We start from the raw sequence: 7,692 nt of genomic DNA, 5'->3' as shown, positions 1-7,692 counted from the left end.
TCTCTTTGTGGGTCGCAATTTTACAAGATAGGAATTATTACCCTCATTGTGCAGTTGAAGGAATGAGAGCCGGGAGAGGTCACATCACCGACCCGAGGCCACACCATTCACTCCAGGACACCAGAGTGGCCTCCAAGTCCAACAAGTGATAGTCAGAAGCTGCAGAAAGGTTAAAAAAAAAAAAATCTCTTCACTTGGACAGACAGAAATGAGGTCTCTTAAATTCTGAATCCACAAACATCTCAAGATCTCCGACCAGCCAGCCCCGGCGGAGCACTGGCAGATAGAGCAGGGCTGTGTGGCAATCAGAAAACTGGTCAGGTGGGACTGGAACGGTGCCTCTGAGGCATTTCACAAACACGGGGAACAAACACGTTCGGTGTCGCAATCCGGCCACCGGGAGCTGCCGCGTTGGCTGTTTTCTGAGAACGGACTGCGGATAAGGAGATGGAGGGCCGGTGGGCGGCCCTCCTGGAGACCGGGTGGGCCCTGGGGAGACACGGCTCTTTCGGCCCCCGAGGCCCTCCCAGTCATGGCGGCTCGACGCGCTCCTCCCAGGGTGCCAGGAGCGAGCCCAGACCCCCGAGAGAGGCACCCAAGGCCTCCGTGGTCCCGGGGGAGCCCGTTCTCAGGTCTTCGCCCGCTGCCGCCTTGGGCAGACTCTGTGACCCAGGCAGCCAGCCTTCTGCCTGGATCCCAAACACACCGTGCCCTCCACACCTCCACGCCCAGGAAGCAGGCTGTCCTCTGCCTCCCAAGAACGAGTCATCCCGGGATCCTAAACACAAAACTTAATCCGGACCGAATCTCTCTCAGCGTTTCACAATGCCCTCTGGGGTAATGTGTCCAGCGAGTGAGCGCTGCTCCAGGACTCAGAGCGCGAACACGGCCACGTTCCACTTCTTCTTCCCAATGACTCTCCTGAGCACGCGTCTACACGAGGAGCAGAAAGCCCCGCATCTCTCTGGAGGTCTCCTCCCTTCCCAGCAGACTCTCCCAAAGCCCCCGGGATGGGCCAAGGAAAAGCAGAATGAGTCCTCAAACACACCAGGTACAGAGGACCTGGAGTGTGCTCAGCCTACGACTAACTGCCTTGGAGCCTCTCGGCCACAGTCCTTACTGCCACAGAACGCCACTGCTAATGCGCGGGCGCACGGAGAACAGGCTGCCAGCTGTCACAGGGACGGCTTGGAGGGCTGGAGGAAGAGGTGAAGGGATAAAGCAAAGAAACAAAGAACCTCATAGACAGGAACAGTATGGGGATTACTACCAGAGGGACGGGAGGATGGTAGGGGGAGAGAGAAGAGGGCAAAGGGGTTTAGATGGTGATGGACGGAGACGTGACTTGACATGGTGAACACACGGTACAATATACAGATGCTGTATTAAAGGATTGTACACCTGAAACCGATATAATTTTATTAACCAGTGTCACCCCAATCAATTCAATAAAATGTTTGAAGACAGAAATAGGCCTAGGCAATTGCTTGGATACAGACCAATGCCAAAACCAAGCCCCTGACCCACAGCCAGGCCCCCTGCAGAGCTCTTAAAGTATCCTTTTCCTAACTCACTTCCTCGCACTCAGCTCTTTCCCAGGCTGTGAGAAAACAGCCGGAACACGCTTCTTCAGAACTGATTCTCCTTTCTGACCTCACAAATCCTTCTTTTCCTGCCCTGTGAGCACTGCAGGGGACATCTCTTCTCTCTTAAATACCCAGAAAGAGGGACATTTTTTTATATCCTTCTCTCAGGAGCCTGAGGGCTCTTTGCAGCTGCACTTCTCGGGGAGGTGCCCCCGGCGCCTGTCCCCTGGCATAGCTGGCACCTTCCTCACTGAGGGTGAGAACAAAAACCCAGGTGCAATTTGCAGCAGGGCACCTCCTGTTAGGATACCTGCCACATTTGCAGGACATTTCAGGGCCCCAAAGCTGTTCCCAGGCACGGGCAGAAAACAGTAATTATATTTGGGAAGGACGGCCTGTCTGCCAAGCACTTTGACATATATGCTCCTGTTTAACCCCAAAGACACTGAGAGCCGCAGGGTAAGATGCACAGCTTGGGGGGGGGGGGGTCAGAGCGCTGAGGGGCGAGAGCTACAGGACTCTGAGCTGCCTGTGCTCGTCCTCCCGCCCCCACCCCCAAGAGCTGCTACAAGTGAGGTGGAACTGAAAGAGAGAACGCAATTTCTGAGCAGCCTGGGAGAGCTAAAGGAGTCACCACGGGGCAGCCTGAAGGGTTGTGTGGAGCGAAGGAGGGGCTGTTACCTTGGAGGATGAGGAAGGAATGGGCTCATGTTGACCCCTCACACTTAGCCTAGCACATAGTAGGTGCTCTCTTAATATATGTATATATTACTAATATATGCGATAGTTGCAATGATTGTAAGGATGCCTGCCCTGCGCACCGCTTAAGTGCCTACTCTGTGCCCAGACCTGGGGTACACCAATGGAGCACAAGGGCTGATCCAGCACAAAACTGCATCTTCGAGCTTACCGTCAAGGAGAAGACTCACCTCTCAATTATTCTCATTCAGTTAGAAGAGAAACATGATATCAAAAAAACTAGAGAAGGGGTAAGAAGGAAGCCCAGGGGAAGAAAATGCCAACTTCCCTCTAGAGAAGCTCAGGAAGGCTTCCTGGAGGAGGAGCATTGTAGCTGGGCCTGGAATATGCATAATAGTAACAACAACTGTCCCTAGCTGGTTGGCTCAGTGGTAGAGTGTCGGCCCTGTGTGTGGAAGTCCCAGGTTTGATTCCCAGCCTGGGCACACAGGAGAAGCACCCATCTGCTTCTCCACCCCTCCCCCTCTTTTCTCTCTATCTTTCTCTTCCACTCCCACAGCCAAGGCTCCATTGGAGCAAAGTTGGCCCGGATGCTGAGTATGACTCCATGGCCTCCCCCTCAGGTGCTAGAATGGCTCTGGCTGTACCAAGAAATGCCCCAGATGGGAAGAACATCACTCCCTAGTGGGCATGCCGGGTGGATTCCGGTCGGGTACATGCGGGAGTCTGTCTGACTGCCTCCCCGCTTCTAACTTCAGAAAAATACAATAAATATAAATAAATAAATAAAATTATAAAATAATAATAATAATAACAACAACTATAACCCACTAACCCCTGGTGACTCACTATGTGCCAGGCACTATCTCATATACATCACTTCATTTCATTCTTCCAATAAGTCCATGAGGTAGGTACTGTTATTTTCGTGATACAGATGAGATAGATCACTGAGATACACTAATGGCAGACCAGTAATGGTCAAAGAAGGGATTGAATTCCAGGTGTTCTTGGAACTTATCTACTTAGTCAAAGGCAAGGCTGGGACAGTGAGGGAGAAAGAGGTACGCCCCCTCTGGTGGGAGGACTCCTTTGCAGTGGACTTACCACATAGAAGCAGGAAGTCAGTGCATGCAGGGAGGGGAGGAGGCCAAAGCCTGTTTGTGTCTGAGAGGCTCAGTCTCCCTGCCCCCTAGTAACCAGCCAACTCTGACGAGTGAGATGAGACACTCGTTGCTTGCAGAAGAACAATTAAAGAGAGAAATTGGGATTGCACGCTCCAAACTTCCCCAAATATGAGCATGTAAAACAAGCACCTTCCCACCCAGGATAGCCTTCACTTCCGATATATAAGGCATGTGCTAGGCTTTTGCAAACATTATCTCATTTTAATTTTCAAAGAAACACTGTACTGAGTATAGATAATATCGATGGGTTGTGAATTATGTTCCAGGTATTGTTCTAGATGCTTCTGTAACTTTAAACTCATTGGATCTTCACAACAATGCTAAACAATATTATTATTATTATCCCCTCTTTACAGGGGAGGAATCTGAGGCATGAGGCAATTAAATATTTATCCCAAGATAATACAGGTGGTAAAAGGAAGAACCGGGATTTGAACTCAGGTAGCCTAGCTCCAGAAAGCCTGCTTGTTAACCACTACATAGTCTGCCCTAGAAAGGAGGCATTAACTATCAGCGTTAAAGAAGTGAGGAAGTAGAGGTCAAGCAAGTTTATGCGACTTGTCCAGATTTTTTGGTGGCAAAGCCAACGTTTGAACCCAAAAGTCACTTGGAAACAGCAGCGCTCATCCTGACACTGACTTGTCACTTCTCTTTATTCCCCATTTCATCACCTGGAAGAGAAGAAAACACTTGATCGTTTCCAGGAGCCTGGTCCGTCAGACCTCCCAGGTCAGGGTGGAGAGCTTTCACACCCCAGGCTATCTTTCCGGCAGGCAAACCACAGCCTCACCCTTAACAGCCGCTCATTTACATGAGGATATTTGGGGGTTCCTGCCACCACTTCCAGCTTACCCCTGGGTAGAGTCTTCACTATGGCCGCCAACAGTTTCTCCCATTTCTGTACCTCCTGTGTTCTGCGCCTCACAGCAAGAGGTGGAATCTATTCTCCTTCCCCTTGAATCTGGTCTGGCCTTGTGATTTGCTTTGCACAACCAAATGTGGTAAAAATGACGGCCTGGGACCCCTGAGGCTGGCCTTAAGAGTTTGGAGAGCTCTGTCCCCCGCTTCTCACAAGCTAGCTCGGCAATGAATGATGGCGAGCCACATGGAGACGAGAGGGCCCAAGGATGAGAAGCCGTTGGATGCCAGAGCTCCAGAGAGGTCCCGGGTGAGTACAGACTCTTGACTAACCACACAGAGCAGAAACCTGGCCAACTATTGGGAGAAATAATAAATCGTTGTTGTTTTAAGCCAAACATTTTGGAATGGCTTATTATACAGTAACTAAAAGACTCCCATTTTTTCCACTTTATCTTTTTCACTGTAAAAGATTACTCCAGGCACTGGCTGGTTGGCTCAGTGATAGAGCATTGGCCTGGCATGTGGATGTCTTGGGTTCAATTCCCGGTCAGGACACACAGGAGAAGTGACCATCTGCTTCTCAGCCCCTGCCCCTTTTCTATCTCTCTCTCTCTCTCTCTCTCTCTCTCTCTCTCTTTCTTTCTCTCTCTCTCTCTTACTCTCCCACAGTCATGGCTTGATTGCTTTGAGTGCATCAGCCCCGGGAGCTGAGGATGGCTCCATGGCGCCTCTGACTCAGATACTAAAAATAGCTAGGTTGTGAGCATGGCCCCAGATGGGCAGAGCATCAGCCCCAGATAGGGTTGCCTGGTGGTTCCCAGTTGAGATGCATGTGGGAGTCTGTCTCTCTATTTTCCCTTCTCTCAACTTGGTAAAGAAGGGGGAAAAAAAGATTACTCCATAGCTCACAGGTGTCAATGTCCATTGCCTTATGACAGTTAACTGTGCTCGTGCCTTCATGACTAACAGGTGACTTCCGACCTCAGACAAAGGGCAGTAATGTGACTTCATTCACTCAGTATGAGCACCTGTCTGCTCCAGGAATGGAGATCCAGAGATAAAGAAGCCATGGCCTGTGCCTTCAGAAAGCCACGTGTGGGGAGGAACCGGGTCCCTCTCATCACAACACAGAGGGATGGGGTGAACTCACTCATTCATTCATTCGACGTTGATTAAGTGCCTGCGACATGTCAGAAGCTCTCTTACTCACTTGTGCAAGTAATCAATGACCAAAGAACATGCGCAAGCCCTCATCAGCTGCATTTTAAAGGGATTTCATTCCAATAATCACCAAGGTACAAGTGAGGCTCTGTGGGACTAAATCCTGGTATGGGCAGGGTGACAAGTTTTATGCCCATTTTACAGCTGACTAAGCTGAGACCCCAGAGAGCTCAGACTTACTCCACCACTGACTAACTGTATGATCTTGGGACGTCACTTGACATTTCTGTCCTTCACTTTCCTCAGTCATAAAATGAGTTTAAAAATTATACCTACATCATGGGAAATTATAGAAATGAAATGCATTAATATTTGTCAAGCACATAAAATAGTTCATTACACTTATTTAAACACTAGATTCATCTTTGGGTTTTTATTTTAATTAAGTCATCTTTATTGCTACGTTAGTTGACAAGTGTTAGAGAAAAAAATTCACAACTACTATTTAAACAGCAGAAAGCTTGCTACATACAAATTAAGAATGACTGCTACTCCCATAACTATTTAGATTTTATTTGGAGGTTAACAGAAAGAGGAGGCTTGTATGTAAGCTAATGATTAACACGATGTAATGTTTTAATTAGAATTTTTTTTTAGCAGGAGAAACAGAGACAGAGAGAGACAGAGGAAGGGACAAATAGGAACAGACAGACAGGAAGGGAGAGAGATGAGAAGCATCAATTCTTCATTGCAGCACCTTAGTTGTTCATTGATTGCTTTCTCATATGTGCCTTGATGGCAGGGGGCGGGGGGGGGGGGGGAGCTACAGCCAAGTCAGTGACTCCTTGCTCAAGCCAGCGACCTTGGGCTTCAAGCCAGTGATCTTTGGGCTCAAGCCAGCAACCATGGAGTCATTTCTACCCATGCTCAAGCCAGCAACCCTGCACTCAAGCTGGTGAGCCCATGCTCAAGCCGGATGAGCCTACACTCAAGCCGGCAACCTCAGGGTTTTGAGGATGCTGGGTCCTCAGCATCCCAGGCCAATGCTCTATCTACTGTGCCACCACCTGGTTAGGCAGCTAGAATTTTTAAACCATTCTAAAGACACATGCCTCTTAGCTAATGTTGTAATTGTATCATATTTCTTAGGTTCAAGTTCTTCCTTCACGGAGTCATCAGAATGCCTGGATTGGAGAGACTTTCCAATACTTGCCATCTCCTGCTGCTGAGTGTCCACCATAATTGGCTTTAGCAACATCGCTGTTCCTTTTGCAAGTTCATTTTGTGCGCCAGCCAGTGGAGTGTCATAACTCTTCTCCACGTCCATCCTCTTTGGGAGCTGCTCACATAACTGTTTAATTGTTTTCAGCCTCTGGCTCAGAGCAACTCCAGATTGTTGTTGCTGTCAAAACAAACCAGCTCATTTCTCTTCTTGTCCTTGGGCTTTCTGCACATCTATCTCCCACTGCTGAAACAAGGTCAGAAACTGCTGAGGATATTCTGGGTCCAGCTTCTGCCTTTGATCTCGTCGGGTTTTCCAAATATGCCCAATCTTCTGGCTAAGGTTTTGAGAGAAGCCTTGAGAGTCTTGTTCTCTTTGCAAGCAGAGTGTTGTCAATGTCCCCTCCCAATGTTTCCAGCATATTCTGTGCCTCAGCACCCCCCATATGTTCAACTGTTCCTGCGGAAGCCCTTTCCTTCCCAAGTGGATCAATCCCTGGAGCCTTCGCATCGGTAACACCCTCCTCTGATCCACTCCATCTTTCTCATCTTCTTTCTCATAGAGACAGACTCTTACCACCTGACCCTCCATCAATGTCTTCCTAGACATCCCCCTGTGCTTTCTTGCAGGGGGCTCCATATTTAGATGCACCCCACTTTGCTGCCCGACACTCCTCTCAATATTTGCTCAATGAATTCTAGAAACAAAACAAAATAAAATGAGGGGATCAGCTCAAGTTCACAGAGCTGGGTGGGCGTCCGTGGCACTGACCCCCGATTCTGTGCTCTTTCACACACTCCTCGGTTCTGCTTCTCAACTAAATGAGTGCTTCCATTTTCAGAGTGAGATTGAACTCCTCTGTGTGCTCCCTTTTATTACAGACACACACAGCACAGGGAGACCACGGCGGGCCCCCTATCGAAGGATCCAGCAGAAAGGACTCCTGAGGTTCAACTCTCAGGTTCCCTGGGGATCG

At 49.1% G+C, this 7,692-nt stretch overlaps 1 pseudogene; it reads right to left on the bottom strand.

The window, feature by feature from the left end:
- Positions 1–530: 530 nt before the first annotated feature.
- On the bottom strand, positions 531–7,307 carry LOC136398589 (synaptonemal complex protein 3 pseudogene; annotated as a pseudogene).
- Between the last annotated feature and the right edge of the window lie 385 nt (positions 7,308–7,692).

The sequence above is a fragment of the Saccopteryx leptura genome, chromosome 3, assembly GCF_036850995.1.
Source record: "Saccopteryx leptura isolate mSacLep1 chromosome 3, mSacLep1_pri_phased_curated, whole genome shotgun sequence".
Taxonomy (NCBI): Eukaryota; Metazoa; Chordata; class Mammalia; order Chiroptera; family Emballonuridae; genus Saccopteryx; species Saccopteryx leptura.
The sequence above is the reverse complement of the archived record's forward strand: the minus strand, read 5'-3'. Positions and strand labels throughout refer to the sequence as shown.